Source organism: Misgurnus anguillicaudatus, unplaced genomic scaffold (assembly GCF_027580225.2).
Source record: "Misgurnus anguillicaudatus unplaced genomic scaffold, ASM2758022v2 HiC_scaffold_31, whole genome shotgun sequence".
Classification (NCBI taxonomy): domain Eukaryota; kingdom Metazoa; phylum Chordata; class Actinopteri; order Cypriniformes; family Cobitidae; genus Misgurnus; species Misgurnus anguillicaudatus.
Window position 1 is genome coordinate 2,138,769 of NW_027395281.1, and position 24,199 is coordinate 2,162,967.

Below are 24,199 nucleotides of genomic sequence, written 5' to 3' on the forward strand. Positions count from 1 at the left end.
GATTGCCGCGCTAAATTTTCAACACAAGCAAAGAATTTGCATGACATTAAGTTAAATCTTGCAAGTAATCTAGAGCGAGGAATACGATGCTTCACGTTTGGTGTGTAAGCAGCATTAGAGTTTACTTTATAGCTTTATAGCTTTCTTTTAAGCACTTGTGTTTTACAGTTTTTAAAAATGATTTTGGGAAACACTAGTGCTAAAATTGCATTATATATATGAACAAGACATAGGTTGAAAATTGGTTGAAAATAGGTTGATAAAGCATCATTTACTTAATAGTGATTAGATTACAAACAAAGTCAATGCAAAAGACGCAAACTCACACGGGGCGATATGAATGATGCAAAGCAGGCCACACGATTGTTTTATAGCTTTCTTTTAAGCACTTGTGTTTAACAGTTTTTAAAAATGATTTTGGGAAACACTAGTGCTAATATTGCATTATATATATGAACAAGAGGCTTGAAAATTGGTTGAAAATTGGTTGAAAAAGCATAATTTACTTTCTTAATAGTTGTTATTGGGGGCATTCACACCAAACACGAATTCAATGACTTGCGCGAGTAGATTACATACAAAGTCAATGCAATAGATGCAAACTGCACGCAGGGTGATGTGAATGACGCAAAGCAGGCCACACGACTGCTGCGCTAAATATTCAACACAAGCATGACATAAGTTAAATCCTGCAAGTAATATAGAACGAGGAATATGATGCTCGATGTTTGGTGTGTACACAGCATTAGAGTGTTTACTTTATAGCTAAATGTCAACTGAGCTTTCGAACTCGACTTCTGCCATATATTTTAAATGTCATAAGACCATACAAAATGGGATTGATGAGAAAAAAACTAAAATATAATTCATTTCTTAATACAAGTCTTGACCTGTGCCTCTCTTTCAGCACACTGAACTTGTTTAGTCAGGATGTTTACTTTAAAATAATGTATTACAAATAAAACAACAAGGATATCCACAAAAGTAGGGGAGTAAATGTCGTCAGGACACTTAAAATATATGGGCACAAGGCGACACCCATAGTAACCAGAAAACCCCAAACAACACTTATTTTAAATCTGGATTTGGATTCTGAAGAACAAAGAAAACAATTGAAGTTCAAACGAGTAAATAATGACTGTTATTAACTTTGAGTTAAGCAAAAACATCAGCTTTTGGTATCCCAAACATGTTTGAATATATAGTTAGAATGTATTATTATATATTATATACGAGTTATATCTTAGGCACAATTTGTATTGCTTAGAAGGAGAAAACATCTTGTTAGTATTGCTTTCGCGTCTCTTCATCTCTCCATTTACACCGCATGACTTACTGTGGTTATGTTCCTACACAAACAGCCTTTTATATTAAAAACAAAAGACCTCATTTACCACAAAAACAAAAATAGTGAACGAATCTCATTTCATAAACTCATAAACATAGATGTCACAGATCTATAAAGGACACCCTTCAGCAGGCTTTGCATGAGCAGGTGGACACAAAGGGAATGAATTATCAGTCCAGGTGAAGGGGAACGGGGTTTGGTGACGTCCACAGCTAAATGAGAAACGAAGGACCTCAACCTTCCCCGAATGCCAATCACGGCCCCTGCGCATGAATATCAAAGCAGTCACTTGACGGACACCTCGGACACGAGAGGCTCTCCGGCAATAATGAGGTCGGTGGAAAAAACTGATGGGCTGGATATTATTACCAACGCATCTCTCACACGATCAAGCGCTGAAGGTCCTGAGCTCTCTGATTTAGGAGGGCAAAGCCGCGGGCTTAGCGGGGAGCCGACGGCTTTAATTTATGTAGTCCCGCATGCTTTATCTTCTCACAAGTACTCATCAAACTTCCTAAACCCCTCTATCCATATTAAAAGGGGAATTGGGGGTGTGCGAATATGAACGTGGTAAATACATATCCGAGGTTTTGATTGTCTGGTCGGGTTTGATTAATGAACGTCGGGGCCGGCGTGTCTCTGTCTTTACGCCCGTCTGGACACAAAAGGACATTGTAAGTGCGTTGGTGATCATATCGAGCGCTCACTTCCCTGCGTGTAATTATCAGTCAGGAGCGATAACAGACGAATTCTCACCTCATCATGACTTTGAGTGCTGTGAAGTCAACTGTAAAGTCAGCAGGTGTAAAGTCTTCAGTCTCAAACGCAGCATGACCTTTATCACCGCAGTCCGTGTGCACATCATCGACTCCCTAAAGGTTTTTCATAACCAATGCTCGGAAAAGTTAATTTCCACCGTGATTCTTATAATAACGTGTTTGAAAGACTCCTTACACAAGCGAAACCATAAAACATCATCATGAAAACTGCAGGCGCTCCGGCGTTCCCGTCAGGTGCAGTGATGACTACAAAGACCAGCAGGATAAAACGGATGATTAGGATGCAGATCTGCAGCCCTGTTTCTCCTCCACCGTCTCATCAATGAGGCTGTTAACATCAAAAGCCTTCAGAAGAAGAGGATACGTATGGAAAAACGCTATGGCAAGAAAGGATACGAAGTAATTTGCAGTAATGATGTACTCTGATGGAAGCTGAGATCATCTGGGCTCATAACAGATGTCTTTCAGATAGTCTGTCACACCTCATTACCCGAGTTAACAATGACCTTCATAAACTTAAGCTGGTAGTATTTAATGTAAAGGTAGTGTGCTCTGATTCTTACAAATGTTATCTAGGTGTGCGCACTATAGTTTGCAAACTACACAAACAGTCGTCGTGTCCGAAATCGTGTACTTGATCATTAAAACCTACCACTGTATATCGTATGTGTGGGTGTAGTATTGTGAATACACTTCGGATATACTGCACGTGGCCTGTATGTCTTTTCACCTATGATGTAACTTATGACCATAATTTACGTATGCATTGTTTAACTACAATTAAATTGAAGTACAATTAATTCACAAGAAATGCATTTCTTGGTACCTAAATCACTTAAAGAGTCGCCCCATTCATAGATTACCGGTATTTTTATTTGATTTATCTGTTTTGTGGCTCCTCAGCTCGCGTGACCTCATGGGATTGTAAAGTGTCTATCGAATTCACATTTAGCCGCAATACGCTAAGTGTCACGACACATTAGTTGTGGTGCGATATGTTGTGGTGCTGTAAAGCTGGATGGTATGACCGTTTTCTCTTTTGGGAATACAATAGGATGTAATTTTAGGAAAGTTGTAATTGAAAACACACAACACTATCTCATAGCAATTCGTAAGTATTTTACGAGTTGCGCTGCAAAAAATTACTTTCTTACTTATTTTTGTCTTCTTTGATTTAAGATGTATTTTTTAATGAACAAAATGGCCTAAAAAAAATAAGTCTAGTTTTAAGACAAAAAATATACAATTTAAGTGAATTTGTGCATAAAACAAGCAAAAAAATCTTTCAATGGGCTAAGAAACTTTTTTTTAAGTTTAAGGCTGTTTCTCAATTCCAAGAACGCAAAGAACGGTCTTGCGTCCTCGTGGAGATCGGTCTTGCCAGGCGACCTTGGAAGAACAAACTCGGAAGTTTTGCCGCAATGACTTCTGGGGCGTAAAGCGATTTCAGCAAGTCTGCACTCGATGCATCCTCGATATCAAGAACACATCTGGGTATTTTCATGCGTCCTCTGTCCTTGCGAATTGGAGAATTCTTAAGAATTGGAATGAACTTCGACCGTTAATGATGACGTAGAGCGAGGACACGAGGACGCAAGATCGCTGAAGAACGCATATTGAGAAACAGCCTAACTCTTTCCCCACCTTTGACAAGTTAACTCGTCAATTAATAAAAAAACGCTTCCTTGCCAATGATGAGTTTTTACAGCAATCCATATTTCCTCTATTATCCACCAAATGCTGCTCTTACCCAACTTAAACAACCCAGAAGCAACCCCTCACGTCAAACAGTTCAAACTCTGTGTATGTTTTGATCATCTCTCTGAATCGGATCTTTATTAAAAGTCCTTCACAAATATGAAATTATCTCAGCTTTTTGCTCAGAATTTGGTATTTTGAAGAAACCCACCTTTATTTGAGAGGGAATGTTCTTTAATTTGATATATTGTGTGTTTATATACTTAAAAAAAAATTATCTGAAAGGCATTAAACTTTTGAAAAAATAAAAAAGGCTGGTGCTGGCTGGCAACTTAAAAAAAAACGCTGGTGGGGAAAGTTCAAGATTTTTTTTCTTATCCTATTAGCAAATTTTTTGCTTGTTTTAATCACAAATTCACTTAAATTTCATGTTTTGCTTTTTCGTCAAAAAATGTGACTTATTTTCTCAGGTCATTTTGCTTATCAAGAAAATAAATCTTATTAATCGTAAAAAAATAAATAACCGTTTATCCCAGCCATAATCACAATGTATCATAACATATTGAATCGCAACTCATGTATAGGGATGTGTACCATATCGCAAGATTCATGCTGATGCACAGCTCAACTATATAGTAGGCAACAGTCAGTATGCGAGGCGAGTAGTATGTCAGAAAAAAAGATTATACATTATTCTTCTTCATGTTCATTACAAAAAAACTGAATTCAATCTAGGTAGATTTTCACTACTTTTAAAATGCATTAAAAATTATGAAAAGTAATTTGTTGCAATGACATGCATATTATATGCTGAATATCATCAAAAGACTAAAAAAAGTGATGAAACCCAGCAAGGTCATTTTGCTACTGACGTCATCATTTCTATTAGAGATATTGAATCATTTTAAAGAGAATAAAATGCTTTAATCTTCATGCAGATCTATTAGACTCCAGCATTGATCGTTCACAAACGCACCCTCCATTTAAAAACCAGGGGTTAACCTCAGAGCCCACTGGGACTCTTTAATATGATATTTATCTATAAGACTTGCACTGAGTAGCAATCTAATGAAACTGCCCCGTAAGCAGTAGATGTGCATTAAGCCATTAATTCTTAAGAAAGCGAAACCTCGATTTCTCACAGTTTACACAAATCAATAATCAAATCTGTCATCCTAGATCAGCGAGAGGATGATATCGAGCTCTGATCATTAACAGCCACATTCATTGGAAACGCTCTTGTTTTGCCAGCGCGTGTCGGGTGTTTAATTGCTTTCTATAGTGCACCTGCCGCCGAAGAGAGTCATGTGTCCCGCGAGTGTTATCGACTCGGCCGCAGGGTCCGCTGGATTACTTTTACACTCGATATCTCGGGCAGCTGTCTGTGTATTAATAGCCCTCCGGTGCATCAGGCTTTACCTGCGGCTTGTCACAAAACACAATTAAGCCCACAAACTAATCTGACGCTTTAGGTGCGATGAGACCGGCATTTATGAAGGCACGACAGATGTCACGCCGTTGACTGACAGGTATAGCGGTGGCTTGGGTTTTTGGAGTACTTCGCCGGGTGCTGTCAGTTTCAATCACTGCTAATGTGACATTGACGGCTTTTAAACGTCTTTTGGCAAAGAGCATTAAGACGGGTCTGTGGATGTACGGGTGCATGGTTTCTCCCAGTCTGCCTGGGTTAGGTGTCATTTGGCAGAACTGAAAGAAATGAAACTGCGTTAAATTGTATTTGGGCACATTTTACTTCTCTGTACTATGTTTACTGCATAATACAAGTAAAAATACTTCATTTGACATCTTTGTATAAAGGTTTTAGGTTTCCTAGAGTAAGGCAATGTGTCAAATATGTTTCACTTTTACTTTCAAAGTCTTTGTTGATCCACAATTTTACATTTAATTATGTATTTACTGTATGTGCTGTTGTGTAGCAGACACTCTTATTCAAAGTGAATTAAAAATTTAAGAGTTTAACATTTCGTCTCAACATTAAGATACATTAGATACATTTAAATTGGACAATGCAGCAAAATATACAATAATGATGTTTAATATGAATCATATTTTTGTTTAACACTGGGTTATAAAACCCTTTTTTTCAAACAATGTGGTGCTACAATGTAACAGGTACTTATTAAGTAACAGATTACCAACCATAAACTGACCTGATGAATATTCAATTTCAATGTTGGAGAGAAATTAGTACATATATATAAATATTTCGATTAATCGATAAATAATCGCCAGATGAATAATTACATAAAAATTATAAAAATATATTATAATATATTAATAATAATATAAAAATAATAGGCTGATTAATATATATAAAATCAATTAATCTGACAACTTTTTTTGATTAATCGACTAATCAGATACAGTAAAAAACAAAAAAATTATATAATATTTTAATAATATTATAAAAATATTAGGCTGATTAATATATATAAAATCAATTAATCGGGCAATTATTTTTTCGATTAATCGACTAATCAGATACAGTAAAAAACAAAAATATAATCAATTAGACTTTATATATACATAGTCGATTAATCTGAAAATAATCGCCCGATTAATAATCATCTAAAAATACTAAAAAAATAATATAATATATTAATAATAATATAAAAATAATCACCTGATTAATATATATATAAAATCAATTAATCGACCGATTATTTTTTCGATTAATCGACTAATCAAAAACCTTAATATTACTCAATTCGATTTTTCACTTATTATAGTTAAATAAGTCACCAAATTTGGGTATTCTTTTGTAGAAGTATACTTTTAAAATTGCAAAAGTCACACATACTACATAGTTTCATTAATATAATATTTTTGATTTTAATATTTTAACCCTAAATAAAAAAGTTTGTGCAGTTTTTAAATAGTAAAGCATCTTTAAATGTCAAAATAATAATGAATACAACTTATTCAGTCTTCAGGTATGTGCTGGTGAATACATTTAGCCACAAATTAATAAACTCATTTTAATTTTCAACTTTATACCTTGATGAGAATTAACATTATTTGTTATTAACGAAAAAATAAGCCTTTATGATATGAAATTAATACATCCTACACTGTTGCCATGTTACAGTAATAAAAATACATTCCTCTTTACTTTAAAACAGATGCTTAGTTTGTGGTTCACTACTTTTTTTATGAAAACCCAACAACAATTTAACAAATACACTCTGATATTACTCACTTATATTATATTATATTTTATTAGACGAAATGTAACCTTTATTAACCTGCGTCTTTTGCGCTTTGCTTCTATTATTGTCCTACAGGGTTGCCAGATCGGTGTAACAAAACCAGCCAAATGGCTTTTTAAAATTAGAATCTAATGAACCAAATCCTTCATCTCTAACCCACAAAAAAACATCAACCTGCTGAAACAGTTTAAAGGTAGCCCAATTCAGAACTCCACCATAAGGGTGCAGACCTGGCAACGCAGACACCTTATGAAGCGGATGCGTGTCTGCGCTGTTCAATGGTGGTGCAAGAGCATGTGACGTCACAGACCAACTATTCAATAATGAAATTCATCAACAATGATTATTATTGGTTTCATTGATTTGTTGATGCAGCCCTACATTTATTGATTAATGTAATGTAAGGTTTTCTTCCCCTGAAAATATACAACCGTACAACATGCAATCTGGCTGGAAAGTTAACGTCTGACCTCAGTGTACATTTTTGGCAGAGCATCTGTTGCAAAAAGATGAGGGTCATATCAGACCATACCGACTGTAGACACTATTGTCTCATCCTGTATCCCGCTGGGAAAAATACTAATATATTACTAAAACTCAATATACCGCCCATCCCTAATATATACTTCAGACGTGTGGCAACATTTCCACACATGGATGAGCTTAAAGATCGCATGCTTGTCAAATACAGTACAGTACTGTAATGTTATTAAACCTATCAAACTCATCACTAACCTAGAGTTAAGTAAAAACTGTGTAAAATAATAAAGAGTTTACTTCAGTGTAAAAGCTCATAACAGTGTGTTAAGATCTGTCTCTTATCTCTGGACAGCTGGGACACGTAGTTCTTCAAACACTACGGTGAAAAGTCTTTATCTGTGTAAAAATAACTTCCCTCTGGAAACAAAATCTTAAAGGAGTGTATCACAGCGATCTGTTTGTCATGTATGTGCTCGGCTGTATAATGATTATTATCTTACGTTTCACTTCTGTGCTTTCTGTCTTGGCTATATGTGAAGAAGAAAATAACTCACTTATTTACTCTACAAGCTCCTCAAATGTTCATACATATTATAATGAGAGCGATGAAAACTAGCAGGGCAAACAATAACAAAAAAGGTTATTTTTAGAACTTACGCTTTGAATGTCAGAATGATTATTTTCACGAACACAAAAGCCATCTTATTTAGATTTTAACTCACTGTTAGCAAAGAAGGATGCAAGACGAATTCAAGACTTGGCATGTAAACCCCAAACATTAATTGAATTATTGCGCAAGTACAGTAGAGTCAATGCAAAATGACGAAATTGGGTGACGTGACTACCGCAAAAGTACGATACTCAGGCATCTTTTGCGTGAGTTGAATTTTTTTTAACCCTAGCACAAAAATCACTTGATGTGATGTCACGCAAGCCAATCAGCGAAGAGCTGGTTGTATCAGAAAATGGAGGAGAGCATTGTTTACATTTGCACGAATGGCGTAAAAATCTTCCTGCGAGTAACGTGATGCGCATATTTCCTTCGCTTTTGATGTGTACATACGATTACATATTAAATAACAGAAATCTCAGCTTCAAGTAGTTGGATTGAAAATAGATTATTTCATTCAAACTTGATCCAGTCAAATACTATATTATGTTCAATTGCTGCACTTTAAACTGCACATTTCATTCTGTTTGCAGTCTTTGTTGTTAGCAAGTTCAATTATTATTATTTGATCAAAATATACGTTTTAATCTCTTGCACAAGGCCCAAATCCTTCAAACAGATTCTGATATCTGATCTCGCTGTGGCTCGATGGACGGCTGTTGATTCTCCACAGCAGGTGTTGATTTGATTATTTGCATTTCTGCCGGAAATAAAGGTGTAAAGCTTGCTGCATGAGGTTTGTCTCGCAGCACGATCGCCTGCTGGATCTGACTCAACCGCAGTCAAGGACATCACAGGAGGCTGTCGTGCTGAAACGTGCTCGTGTGCTTATAAAAGCACTCGATAATTCAGCCTCGGTTTCTTAAAAGAGCTGAATACAAAGGTGAAGGACAGCGCAGCTAGATGTATTTAACATCTACTGGAATCCTGTTATTATTATTATTTCTAGAGATTTCTGACCTTCTTCAACAGTATTCATGTTTGAACAATCACTGCTAAATCTCACGAAACCTGTCAAGAACAAGTCCAGGTCCTCGTTCAACCCAAAATCTAAAGAAAATATATTGAGCATGAATTGCATTGGATTTTGCATAACTTTGTATTTAAATTAGGGCTGTCAAAAGATTAATCGCGATTAATTGCATCCAAAATAAAAGTTTGTGTTTACATAACATATGTGTGTGTAGTGTGTATAATTATTATTTATATATAAAAACACACACAGTCATGTATATATTTAAGAAAAATTGGTTATATTTATATATAAAATATTTATATTTCTATATAATATAAATTATATAAATGTTTATACAGTATATAAATGCAAATATTTCTTAAATATACACATGAATGTGTGTGTATTTATATACACATAATAATTATACACATTACACACACATATGTTATGTAAACACAAACTTTTATTTTAGATGAGATTAATCACGATTAATCTTTTGACAGCCCTAATTTAAATTTTTGCATTGAAATTATAATTTAAACTAGAGGTTAAAGTTTGTGAACAAACTTTGATATTGGCATGACGAAGACCCTGGCTAAACGTGCACACGCATCTGCATCATCCGTTTAACAAATTCTGCAAGTCTGATCCCTTAGAAAAGATATAGCAACCAAATTCAGACTTGTGGAAAGTATGGTGGATGTAGCTTGAAAGCTCTTACAGTCAACAGTTTCAGTAAGAAGAAACATAATAAGTTTAAAAGCTACAACAATAAACACAAAGCCAACATAATGATTAAAATGTTTATAAACAATGCATATATAAAATATACATTATTCCAGAGGTCTTCAATCTTTTTTGGTGCCAAGGACCCCTTAAATGGACAGAGAGAGGGAGCAAATTAACAAATTAAAACTGGATTTACATACTTTTATAATGGTTACATTACAACGATATTAAAATAATAATTTTTGGCATAGATTTTATTGTGCTGCTCATTAAAATCAAGTTTTAATTTTTTTAATCAGCTTATTAATGCATTTTTGTTTAATGCCACTTTTTTTAACAAAAATTAAATATATTGCATTAAATTTTTGGACCATCAGCAATACCACCACGGACCCCCAACACCCTGTTGAAGACCCATGCATTATGCTATTATTCATCGTACCAATTTATTTACTAAACCATAATTGTTACTTTAATGAAGTAAAAAAATTATTGTATTGCAATACACCATCAGCATTAAAGACAATGTATTACACATACATGCAATGAATATGTGTTAAATTGTCATAAAATGCGAAAACCCTTGAAATAGAAGCATAAAATTAATATAAATCAAAAAACTAAATTTCAGGATGAACTTTGATCTGGACAGTGGGAGGGGCTAATCACTATGACATCACAAATGCAAATCATAGGGCTTTGAAAACATCTGCTAATAAATAACTGGAAAACAAGTCTTTCTTCATCAGTCAATCATTATTATTATAAATATATGAAGAGTGAAGCACCAACCAATCTGTATGTAATACAATATGTGTTACAACAATCATCAGTCCATTACACCAAAAACAGCGTGAAGCCTTTTATAATGTATGTTTAAAACACAAAGCACTTGACTTTTTTGACGCCACTGTTTACGTATCAGCTGTCAAACCTCCATCGATGCAGAAAAAATCCCTCACAGATCTGTCATGAATCCATTGAGAGATCATGAATAACTTTGCATGTGATATCTTTAGCTTTTATGCAGGTAATGAATCTAAAGGCAACAGAGGAGCGCTGGTGCTCAAGTCCAGATATACGAGCGTACGGTGATCTGTGCGTGCACGATTAACTCTTAGACATCAGCGTGACAGATAATATCATCCACTGTAAAGTAACCACTCGAGTATCCCACAGCCCACATTCATCACATTTAATATGCACATCATGTAGCCATTTAAAGATGCTGTATTTATAGGCCGACAGGAATAAAAGGTGGAAACGGAGGCAAGGGCACGTCGATGATAAATCAGCCGTCCCGTCAATAATCAGTTCAGAAAGACTCGGATCAAACCTGATGATTGTACAAGGCTTATTGGTAAAGAGCTATGTCAATGTAAGTCAATGTAAGTGTCTCTGTTTTCTCTGATTGCTTTTTAAAACGCTACGTAAACACAGATTCAAATAATCAGGACAGCCAATAAATATCCAAACAATTTTCAACATATCAAATTTACAAAGGATTAAATAAAATAAACAATAATTTGCGATATGATTTAATGAATGAAACCTAGCACTCTACTCTAACTTTGACCATGACAACTAACTGCATAATAGGGCTGTGCAATTAATCGTTTTTCGATTTCAATTTCGATTTTTGCACATTTCGATTGCAAAAACAAGATAATCGAGGGAGATCGATTAGTGTGCCGCATTTCTGTTATTTCGTTTTGAGTCATTAATCCGACGCGTCATAAGCAGCTGCGCCTCGCACACGAAGTAGAAATCCTCATGTATTTGTTCAGTTTTATGCTTTACAAGCGAGCGGAGGCAAACTATCCCTCACGTTTAAAATATCAGCTGGATCGTGGCACCGCTCTCCGTGCAGAGAGCTGCGCGCTCAGTCATCTGTTTAAAGTCAGGTCACTAGGTAATAATCCTGTTTATGTTTGTAAAGTTATATGCATTTCAAGCGATCGTGTTTAAAATGTGAATCGCGTTCTGCTGGCACTTAAACACTACTGCTTTGACACGTGTAGCCTTCTGCAGCAACACTAAACAATGCATTGAATGTATGCAGGGCTTGACATTAACACCCGCCAAATGCGGGTATATTTCGGCTGCGACCGTTTGTGGAGACGCGCGCGCGTTCAGCGGAGCGTTAAGCACCACCTCAGAGAGCGCGCGAGAGGTGATGGATTTGCGAATGCACAAGAGGACGCAGTCTGAGCGCATACACACTTCGGGAAAGATACAACAATTGCATGGAAGTGATTAGAGAGATATATATTGCGTGCACATTCTCAGGGCAAGAGCGGAGAGAAATTCAGCGCATTCCTGAATGCACACGAAATCAAATGAAACCCGCCAGCTGAGAGGTTCGCGCATCATTTTAATGTAAGCTACTTTGGGCAACAATAATGCCCTCTCGACAGTTGTCATTAAAAGTCTTAAATCACTTTTAACAGAAAACATGATCAAGCATATAAAATACAATCTGCATAAACAAGTTGAAAGTAAAATTCATGTACATTTCTTGACTGCTGTTGTTAATAAATATTTAAAGTGGTTGTCAAGGGGTTTTGTGTATATCTTTTCAGTTAATCTTCTACATCCCTGCTCCACTTTTAATATATTCATTCAATGTAAATCTATTTATGCCTTACTAGACTGTTTTTATGCACCTAAATATATGATATGATCTATTCTGATATACCTGGTATATACCAGCTAATGTTGTCCTAATTTGGGTGGTCAGACTGCATTTGAAATTCAATCTGCATCTAATTTAGCTAAACCAAGTAAATTTGCTCAAATTAAAGTCATTTTAGGATGCCAAAGTCAAGTTTAATCATATAAAATTTATTTTACCAGCAACAAAATTGTGGCCTGTGAAAATGCTGAGTAGCTAGTAACTTTGGAAAACAACTAGCCACTTTGGCTGGTGAGCAAAAAAGTTAATGTCAAGCCCATGTATAAATGCATGTTTTTACAGTCATTTAAGTAATCGTGTTAAATAATCGAGATTAAGATTTTTATCAAAACAATCGGGATTATGATTTTTCCCATAATCGAGCAGCCCTACTGCATAAACCTAACTCTAAACCTAAAACCAAGTCTTACGCGATTCCACCTCATTAGCGCGTCTAGTTTGCGCAAACGGCGCGAATTGAGCGTTGCCCCGGCAAACGCACAAGTTAAAAAATTGTAACTTTGACGGAAAAACACGCCGCGTTAACCAATCAGGAGCTTGCTCTCGTAGTGACGTGATTACAGGAGCAAGCGAAGGCGCAGAAGCCCCTGCCATGACGCAAATTTCCACGTGAATGTCTCGATGACTAGAATTTCACGCGAATGAAGCGAGTAAACTCAACTGTTCAAGTGGCAAACTAGGCGTGGTAAACGCAATTTTGACGCCTTAAACGCGCCTGGTGTGAACCCACAGTTAGACAAGGGTTGAGACTTTAGCTACTAGTTTCTGAACTGTCATCTACTTTATTTTAATGCAACTCAACTAAGTGCTCAATAAAGCCATTCTCCATTTTTTGGTTCTGATAACGTCACTTTCTTATTTTGTAAACTAACTTTGTATCGCTGTATTGGCAGCATCTTTCTTTTTCAGTTCCTCCCCTCCAACCAATCGCCATATTTGGAAAAACTAGGGTCTCCTTTTTCAATCGATAGCATATTTGCATATTTGTGACATCATTATGTCGCATTTGCGCTCAAAGTTATGCTGCATTCACACCAGCCGCGGTAGAGGCGTCAAGCGCGAGTGATTTCAATGTTAAGTCAATGTGAAGACGCGTTGACGCACGTCTGGAGGTCTTGCGGCGTGAATGAGGCGTTAAGCGTGCCGCGGTAGCTGCGATTAAGCCTCATTCATGGGTCTAGTTAGCGGGAATGCCGCAAATTGAGCGTTGCCACGGCAAACGCACGAGTTGAAAAATTTGAACTTTGTCAGAAAATCTGCCGCGTTAACCAATCAGGAGCTTGCTCTAGTAATGAAGTGATTACAGGAGCGAGCGGAGTCGCAGAAGCCCCTCCCATGACGCAAATTTCCACGTGAATGTCTCAATGACTAGAATTTCACACGCGAATGAAGCGAATCTCAAACTGTTCAAGTGGCAAACTAGGCGTGGTAGACACAATTTTGACGCCTTAAACGCGCCTGGTGTGAACCCACAGTTAGACTAGGGTTGAGACTTTAGCTACTAGTTTCTGAACTGTCATCTACTGTATTTTAATGCAACTAAGTGCTCAATAAAGCCATTCTTCATCTTTTGGTTCTGATAACGTCACTTTCCATTTTGTAAACTAGCTTTGTATCGCTGTATTGGCAGCATATTTCTTTTTCAGTTCCTCCCGTCCAACCAATCGGCATATTCAGAAAAACTAGGTTCCCATTTCTGTATCAATTCTTGGCGTACAAATAATTAGCATATTTGTGACATCTTTACGTCGCATTTGCGCTCAAAGTTATGCTGCGTTCACACCAGCCGCGGTAGAGGCGTCAAGCGAGAGTGATTTCAATGTTAAGTCAATGTGAAGACGCGTTGACGCGTGTCTGGAGGTCTTGCGGCGCGAATCTCAAACTGGGGGCCGCGAGATGGTGCCAGGTTGGCCCCAGTTTTATGACATTTTATAAAATACATTAATTTATCATGAATTCTGTTAAATTAAACCTAAAAAAATAAGGCTACTAACCAACAGCACTATGTATAATTTAATGTTTTGTTTAATTAAAATGTGAAGTTTAAGAAATGTTTTTTGTCATAAATTTTCTTTGGGGGGGCTGCGAAGGAATGCACCATACACAAGGGGGGCCGCACGCTGAAAACGTTTGAGAACCACTGCAATTCTCCACCTTTTGGTTCTGATAACTTCACTTTCTTGTTTTATAAACTTTTAAAAATCGATTTTGACATTTGTGAATCAATTTAAAATCGTCCATGTTGGCATCACGATGCATCCAAGATTCATTTCCTCCCATGAAATCCATTCATTGCAGTCACTTCACACATGCAGTATAACAATTTTTAAATAACCAATCTTATTTTATATAGGCAGGGAAAATAAAATAACACTGAGTCAAGCATCTCACACTGTACGGTTCAGTCTCGTCGTCTTTTCATTTCTCTGAAATTACTTCCACAGAAATTCTCTTTTTTGGATTCGCACCGATTACTTTAACCTGTTTTGTTTCTACCTTTCCTGCTGATTTTTCTCACTTTTGAGATAACCGAAATAAAGCTGTCACAACACCATCATCTGCTTTCTGTAGATAAACAAATACAAATATTGCTATTAGCCGATCTGTGTGTGTGATGAGAGATACAAGAGAAACAAAACACAAAGCCAAACTTATTTTATTTCAGAAAACAGATGAATGTCGCCCACTTTCACGCAGTGATGTGTAACATCAGCAAACAACATCTATTGCGACTGTCAGGAAAACTTTAACACAACACACTTTCCTATATTAAAAACACACACACACCAGATATTATACAATAAAACATGCAGCCCATCAGGCATCTGTCTAAACATGATCACAATATTAAAACTTATATACTATGCAGAATACGTCATACATATATGAAGCATTTCCCAGAGATGCACAAAATGTATAACAGACGACAGATTTTTGGTATTTGATCATTACGTATCACTTTAAGATCGAAAACACTCATGTGACCAACTCTGAAATCATTCATTTATCCTGAACCGACTGAACTAAATGGGCTATTTACTTCCCAGACTAATAAACCTCTGAAGATGGTGAGAAGGATTTACTTCTGAGATAGCAGCAGGTCAGCGTTTTCCCATCCCGGCATATTACGCTTTCATTTCTAAAGCCAGCCAGCAACAGTAAATAAAGTCATTCACGCTCCTCCGGTCGGGAGTCTCCACAAAAGTGTTCGCTCAGCGCTCCTTCAGTGATTTCTGGAGCTTTTCCCACAAATACCCAGATAGATTGAAAGAGACTTCAAAATTTTTTAGGAAAAATATTTATAGTAAAGTCTGTATAAGAAAGAGTCCATTTAGATTTAATATTTACAGATTTTATATAATTTGCGATATTGGTGGGTAATTTTTACAATATATAAATATAGATAAATCTTTCTATTACTTAAATTGTTTAGTTTAATGTTTTGCAAATATTTTTCTTATGTTTATGTTTCTGTAATTTCACTTCTTAATGGCAGTGAAAATGTTATTAGTAATTAAAATGCCATATTTTTTTTACAAATGTCACTTTAGTCCAGTGATTTTCAAACTGGTGCATGGAGTCCCCAGTTTTATGACATTTTATAAAATACATTATTTAATAAAAATACATTATTTAGAAAAAGCGCACTCCAAAAGCTACTGCTTTAGTCATTTTTAGTGCTTGGCAAAGAATAATCGCGATTAATCGCATTAATCACAATAAAAGTGATTTTTAGCATAATATACAAGTGTGTGCTGTGTGTAATTATTATTTATATATAACATTTTCTGAAATGTATTTGAGTGTGTTAAAATATACATAATGATTACACACAGCACACACATATATATTATGCAAAAATTAACTTTTATTTTGTATGTGATTAATCACGATTAATATTTGCCCAGCACTAGTCATTTTATTGGTATTTAACAAATTTGATTAACTTTTGCTGCAGAATCCTCTAAGTACACACAAAAATTTCATTTTTTCCCCAAAATTTACACAAAAAGTATCCAGTCACTCTTCACCGTCCTCTCTGAATAAAGGTAAAAAACTCAAATACTGGGTCATTATCCTAATGCTACATTCACACCAAACGCAAAGCATTGCGTTGCTTGCACTAGATTACTCGTGGGATTTAACTTTGTGTCATGCATATTTTTCACTTGAGTTGAATATTTTCAACTTGCGCAAAGAGGCGTTTGAGGCATTTAGCGCGTTTTCGCAGCAAAGGTGCCGCTCAATTCGCATCATTCACATCGCCCGCGCGAGGTCACGTCTATTTGACTTCGTATGTAATCTACTTGCGCATATCGTTCAATTTGCGTTTGGTGTGTACTCCCCATAATATTTTCAGTAAACCTCCTTTAACCGGGTAAAAAAAAACTCTTGCACTTAGAGAACTTTGATGTAAAATCGCGTTTAACCTACTCTGCCAACAAATTGGTATTTCTGGTTGGCCTGAGGCAGGGATGAAGCAGATTTAAAGTGAAAGTATTTGATGACAGGTAATGCGTGTTGAGCATTCGGTTAATATCATCATCTCATTTTTGACGGAGGTGATGCTTAGCGACGTTCATTTAGTTTCACCTCTTTTCTGTTTGCCTCTGATTTACTGTAATAACATTTGTGTTATTTAAGCTTCATATCAGACAAACAGCCTCATTGCTTTCTCGATTTCAGCATTGGGCATAAAAACACTCCAGTAAACGCTTGAAAATACAGCTCTCTGTTTCTAATTCTACACTTAAACATTACGCATTGAATCTTTAGCGTGCCAGGGCAAATATATTGCAATCATTCAAAGCCACAGATGCTGTCAATACACATTAACGATGTAAATAACCCGGAACGTTCCTTTAGCAAACAGCCATAGGAGCTGCACTGAGATACACAGCTCTTAAACTGCTGCTTTCAATCATAAGAGTAGATTGTGTGTGTTTGTGTGTGTGCGTGTGTACTGAATCACGCACCTTTATATAATCTACACTAATGAGCCATTCAGAGCTTCAGGGGTCCTGTTAGAGATCTCATGAATCAGCTGAAACATTGATGATGATGGACACACACACACACACACACACACACACACACACACACACATCTTGTACAGTATACTGTACCCTTACATACACTCACATAGACACATAACATATCACAAAACCTGAATAACAGACAAAACTAGAGTCAACAACATATTGCCAAACCTTTGTAACACTGTGAAATAGGATTTGCATTTCTAAAATCAAACAGCTGTCAGGCATTTACCTAAAAACTCAAATCTTAAAGTATATTTATATGTGTCAGGCATAGAAAAGCAATCCTGACGCTAGTGAAGAAGCTGATAAGACACCAGCCTTGCTCATTTCAAACCTCAAAGATCATAGACGAAGATCAGATCGTCTCAGTGACAGTGACAATCTCATCTGTTCACCTGCGTGTGTCTAAACCGCGATCCTCAGAGACGAGTTTAATAACAGCTTCAACCACCAATTAACTTCAGTTTCTCTCGTACGGTGACATGAAGCGTTTAAGGGCTTGTTTCGCTATTATCGCATCTGATATTTCTACGGCTGTGGCATTCCGAACATCAGAGAGCATTGTCATTACTGAGCCATCCCCCTGTGCCGCCATGGCAACCGAGGTGCTATGACAACCGCATCCGGTCCCTAATTAGTAGCCTGGTGTCTGTCGAGAGCGGAAAAGAGCCAGCGGTCCGCGGCAAACTGTGAATCAGGAATATGATAGAGAGGGAAAACTCTTTAACCGTGTGCAGTAATTCAAGTGAAGTGTGATGTGATGATGTAGGGCACGAGCTGCAGATCTGAGCTACAGCAGGGATTAAAGTCCAGGTCTAAAAGGATGCCAGACTTTAAAACTGTTAGGAAGTTAACCTGAGAATGCGACAAATAAAATAATAAAGATTATAAAGATGTCGCTGTAGTACACGTGAACATGCATATTATATGATCTCTTTACTGAAGATCTGTGTATGTAGCCATTTGCCAACAGCCCAACTTTTTATTAATACCAATAATCTTATTCCAACATGCATTGTTTCAAAGCAGATATTTTACTACAAGAAAATTAAGCAAAAATATTTTTATAACTACTGTGCATTCACACAGTCGGCGAGAGTGGGAATATGTCTAAAAGTCATTCATTTTTAACGTGAACTGGAAGGTGCGGGCGTCGAGTAGAGTTGAAATCAGGTCAACTTTATGGTAATGAGCTATGACTCGGTTAGGCAGCAACCAATCGGAAAGCAGACAGTGGTTTTTGGTACAGTTAGGCACGATACGAAGCAAAGTCAGTTCAACCACTTCAACTGGGATTTTATTCACGATACATCACTCAAGTACCTCATTGCTTCGATAAAATGTTTATCACACAATACACATATAAAAAATATATATAAAAATACATCAACACACCTTTCACAAAGTAAAATTACTAAAAGCCTTCCTTCCGCTGGAAAAAATTATCCTCGACCGACTGTGAACAGTAACAGAATGTTTCACATGTTTAAGTGTTATAAACGTTTTACAATGCATTAATAAGTTGAACGCTTGGGTAGGATTTTCATAGAAAATGTCATCATTTGACCACAAAAAGTGCTTAAAGTAACGTAGTGTAGTTTTATGTTTTAAATAGATACGGATTGCAGTTTTTAAAAAGTATGCATAAATATTTGGTTACGTCTTGAAGAAGTCCTGTTACTAGATCTGCAGATTAAAAAGGATTTTAAATAAATGTAAATCAAATTTGAATAATTCCTTAAAGTGCATCTATTTCGTCGCTAAAAAACAACGCTATTTTGTGTATTTGGTATAATGTTTGCGTGGTTTATTGTTAAAAAACACAATATTTTCCACATACTGTACATTTTTGTAGCTCCAGATTTCACTCTCTTCCTGAAACACACGGATTTGAAAAGCTCTGTGTCCCTGATTGGCTACCTTTGAATACCTTTGATGTCAGCAGGAAATGTGACGCTCCTTACCATGTTTGAAAGATTCGCTCACAATGCAATGCTAACAGGAGTTAACTTACAGGCTTTGAGTCCGAAGCGGGAGGAATTATGATAATGTAGGTCTTGTCTACATCACCAATCCCAGGAATTAAACTGTTGCCTACAATCCGTGATGTTTGTTGTAGTACAAGAAAAGAGATTTACGTTGGAGACGATAACTCGCGTCATCGTTTACTTTGGTACCTTTTGCATATCGTTAACATGAACTAATACACACTTACACACCAAAGGAAATGTAAAATTGTGAATCGGACAATAGGTGCTCTTTAACTAAAGTAATTCTCAGGCGTTAAATACTCTTTGACCAAACTGAGGTGGAAAAGTTTGAATAATGATTAATAAGTATTTTTTTTTTTGCAGTGAACGTGATATTTTAGTTTTTTTACTTTTTCTACAGACATTTTTTTTAAAATTTCAGAATTTAGATTAAAATGACAAAACGGACAAAAGCAATAAAAAAAGGCAGCAAAATAACAAAACTGACAAAAGTAAAGGGGGTATGAATACTTTCTGAACGAACTGTACAGTACAGCAGTATCTATACAGACTTATACGTATCCCATGTTTTAGTTTACCAGTCCGAGTCGTGTAAGTTTCCCAAGTAAGTTAGATGTGGAGTTTTGGTGTTTCATGAATTCACTGAAATGTCAGTAGCGACAAGGCCGTTCTGAGTGAGTGAGCTCTATTCTGAGAGACGGAAGAAGTCTCTGATGACAGATTCATAACAGTGGGTGGGACGAGTTTTGCCCTGTTAGGATGGCGGGGGGTTGATCCATTAACAGAACTGTGATCCAGAACCAGAGAGACGTGCAGTGACTAAAGCCAGCAGAGTAGTTTGGACATAAGTGTTATATGTGAAGACTTTACACAGCTGGAAACTGATGAAGTAGACGTATGAAACTCTTGGGTTATTCTGGAGTACACATGAGGACGGATGATGTAAGATGGTGAGCCATGATGACACACAGATGTAGTACAATACTGCAGGCATGATAGTAAAGTAAGTACAGTTTGAGCTCAGAGATAACCTAAAGTAATTCTTGAAAGTACAAGGTTGAATTCAGTCAAAGTTCATTTCTTTACAGAAAAAAAATCTTTGAGACACTAGTTGACAATGCATCGTTTCTCCAGAAGGTGTTACTAAATAATTGCCTTTAGATCGTAATTAAAGATCTGATATATGCCTGAAACTAATGAAGCTTATTATAACTTTGGTCTACTGTATATAATGTTGGGTTGGGTAAATATTGGACAGAACGAGGCATGGGCCGGTATAACACGGTCTCACACCCATGGCGTCAATATTTGACGACACTTGACCATGCGTCAAAATGTTGACGCAGAGGGTATACCTTTCGCGTCATTTTTTGACGAACTGGGGACTTCAATACTATTAGGTACGCGAAATTAAACAGTTGTCGCCTGGCATTGGGGTTAGGGAAAGGTTTGGGTAGGGATGTCATTATGTAAATCTAACCCTAAACCGACGCGAAAATGGTAGAAAATGGTAAGAAAATAGGAAAGAGAATGCAACGGACTTAATAGTATTGAAGTCCCCAGTTCGTCAAAAAATGACGCGAAAGATATACCCTCCGCGTCAACATATTGACGCATGGTCAAGTGTCGTCAAATATTGACGCCATGGGGTGAGACTGGGTTGGCCGGTATGATAACCCTTAGTTGCAATGAAACGGAAGTAGCGATAGTCTTATTTTCCCCATGGTGACATATATCCGAGTGAAATAGCTTCTGAAATTAAATAAGACAGGGCTGGGCTTGAATTTGTCCGACGAGATCTGATTGGATCGTTTGAAGTTTGGTGACGCTGCTATTTGCTTATCGCTGCAATCTTTTCGCAATCTTTCTCAGACCCCGCCCATCTGCCATAACATATGACCTGAAATAAAGAGAAATCATTTTAAGGAGGGGAGAACATTAGCGTTTTTGATTAAAGATTTTAAGGGCACATTCATTTTTAAAACAATATTCCAAAACAAATTACAGTTTTTTATTTCAATTTCATTGTGACTTTAGGCAAAAATCACTCAATGAAATAAAAAAGCATGTTGTGTTGAGACTTGAGAAAATAGCTGATACCTTAAGAACGGTATTTTTGTGGTTTTAAAAATGTTGACCTTTTTCAAACTGTGGTAAACCTTGAAACCGGTAACTGACCCATGCCTAGATCGAACCAGTTGTTGGGTATAAATAAACCTAGGCTGAGATTTGAACTCAAATACTGGGTTGTTTCAACCCATAGTTGGGTAAAAAAACAACATAGTTCATTTATGTTCAGTCCAATATTTACATAACCACGGATTAAACCAACCCAACAGTGTGTTCCCAAAGAGCTGTGATGTCCAAAGTTTCCCACCAAATTCAGCACAAATGCGAAAAATTATGTAACGTGCGCCAAAAAACAGAAAACGGAAAAGAGACGCATAGCAAGCAAATCACACAATTTATTGTTATCCCAACATATTCCATTATCTATCATAAACGATCTACTGTACAACTAACATTTAATTAATGAACAATATAAAAACATAACACAAACTGTGTGAATGCTTATATAAATCTAATACTTATGCACAGATACCAGATGATTTGCACAAGACGCTGTATTAGTAGAGATAACCACCCGGTCCAATTAGAAATCAATGTAATGTCATCCAGTACAAGAGATAACCTTATGTACCGGTGCATGGATATTTCTGTTAGATAACATCATAGATACCACCGAGGTGAACATCTCCAACACCATAGGTAAGTCAAATAGAAAAACTGAGATTGGAGGTATTCTAACATTTTCTAGATGTAGTGTAGGGTAAATAATATGGCTGTTTATCATTCAGAGATGCTCTCTGTGGTTCTCTTCCCTTAGCAACACAAACTTCCAGCATCACATCATTGAACCTTCTGTCTCTGGAAAGCCACTGAATGCTTCTGATCTCTTCTAAAGCGTCCATAATTGATTCTTTACGGGATAAGCTGCACAAAATCGTTTCATATTCCCATAACCCTCTTGGTTTATTGAAATAAGTCTGAGGTTTGAGGGGTAGTAGCCAGTGAAGTCATTATTGATGAAATTAAATGGATTCTTCAGATCTTTACAGCCGTTGGCCAGACTGTCGGCTCAGGCGGAAACAAAGGAAAACTATGTTTCTCAATCCGTAATTAAAATGGCCAGGGAGTTGTATAGCATAGGAAAGTGTGAAGGAAGGATTTGGCAGCGTTTAATCTAGAGCTTGTTTATTTCAATCCCACTGGGAAAACCACCTCGAAGCAGTCGACTGGATATGAGACATCTTCGTATGGATCCTATAAACAGGTGTCATCTACTGTACAGTACGCTGGCGGGTCTCTATGCTGTGCTGCCAAAAATAACTACCTTCATACCAAACATGACACCACCGACCAGCAATGCGGTCGAAGGAAACGGTGTTTGAAACAAATCATGTCCATTAAGAATGCAATGTGAAATGATTTAACGTTTGTTTCAGACAATTAAGCATCAATGAAAGGCATCACATTGATTTCCAATCTTATATAGAAAAACATTCAATCTCGTTCGCATTTTGCACCGCAAACCAATAGCTAACAAGGTGCAGGTTTGGTAATAAACGATGAACTCAAATGAGGTCTCTTTAATATCTCAGTTGTTTCCCCAGCAATGAGATTAACTGCGTGTTCACACTTTTGGTTCGATTGAAATGAACTGTGGTGCAATTGTTCATTAAGGAGCCATTCACATTATAAAAATAAAAAAAAATAGTTAAAAAATCGTAAAGAGACATTGACAATATAACGATAACTATAAAAATATAGTACAAAAAAATCGTAAAGAGCCATTTACAATATAACGATAACTATAAAAAATATAGTTTAAAAACTCATAAAGAGCCATTCACATTATAATGATAACTATAAAAATATAGTTTTAAAAACCGTAAAGAGACATTCACATTATAACGATAACTAAAAAATATATTTGTTAAAAAAACACGTAAAGAGCCATTCACATTATAACTATAAAAATATAGTAAAAAAAAAACCTGTAAAGACCCATTTACAATATAACGACAATATAACGATAACTATACATTTACAATATAACGATAACTATAAAAAATATAGTTTTAAAAATCGTAAAGAGCCATACAGATTATAACGATAACTATAAAAAATATAGTTTTAAAAATCGTAAATAGCCATTAATATTATAACGATAACTATAAAAAATATAGTTTTAAAAATCGTAAAGAGCCATTCACATTATAACGATAACTATAAAAATATAGTTTTAAAAACCGTAAAGAGACATTCACATTATAATGATAACTATAAAAATATAGTTTTAAAAACCGTAAAGAGACATTCACATTATAACGATAACTATAAAAAATATAGTAAAAAAAACGTAAAGAGCCATTTACAATATAACGACAACTATAAAAAATATAGTATTAAAAATCGTAAAGAGACATTCACATTATAAAGATAACTATAAAAAATATAGTTTTAAAAATCATAAAGAGCCATACACATTATAACGATAACTATAAAAAAATATAGT

At 36.1% G+C, this 24,199-nt stretch overlaps 1 protein-coding gene across 5 annotated transcripts in view; it reads right to left on the reverse strand.

Annotated features, from left to right (window-relative positions):
* Positions 1-24,199, reverse strand: part of LOC141348951 (acid-sensing ion channel 1-like) — a 206,190-nt gene that overhangs the window by 127,115 nt on the left and 54,876 nt on the right. The gene's annotated exons all lie outside the window — the stretch shown is intronic.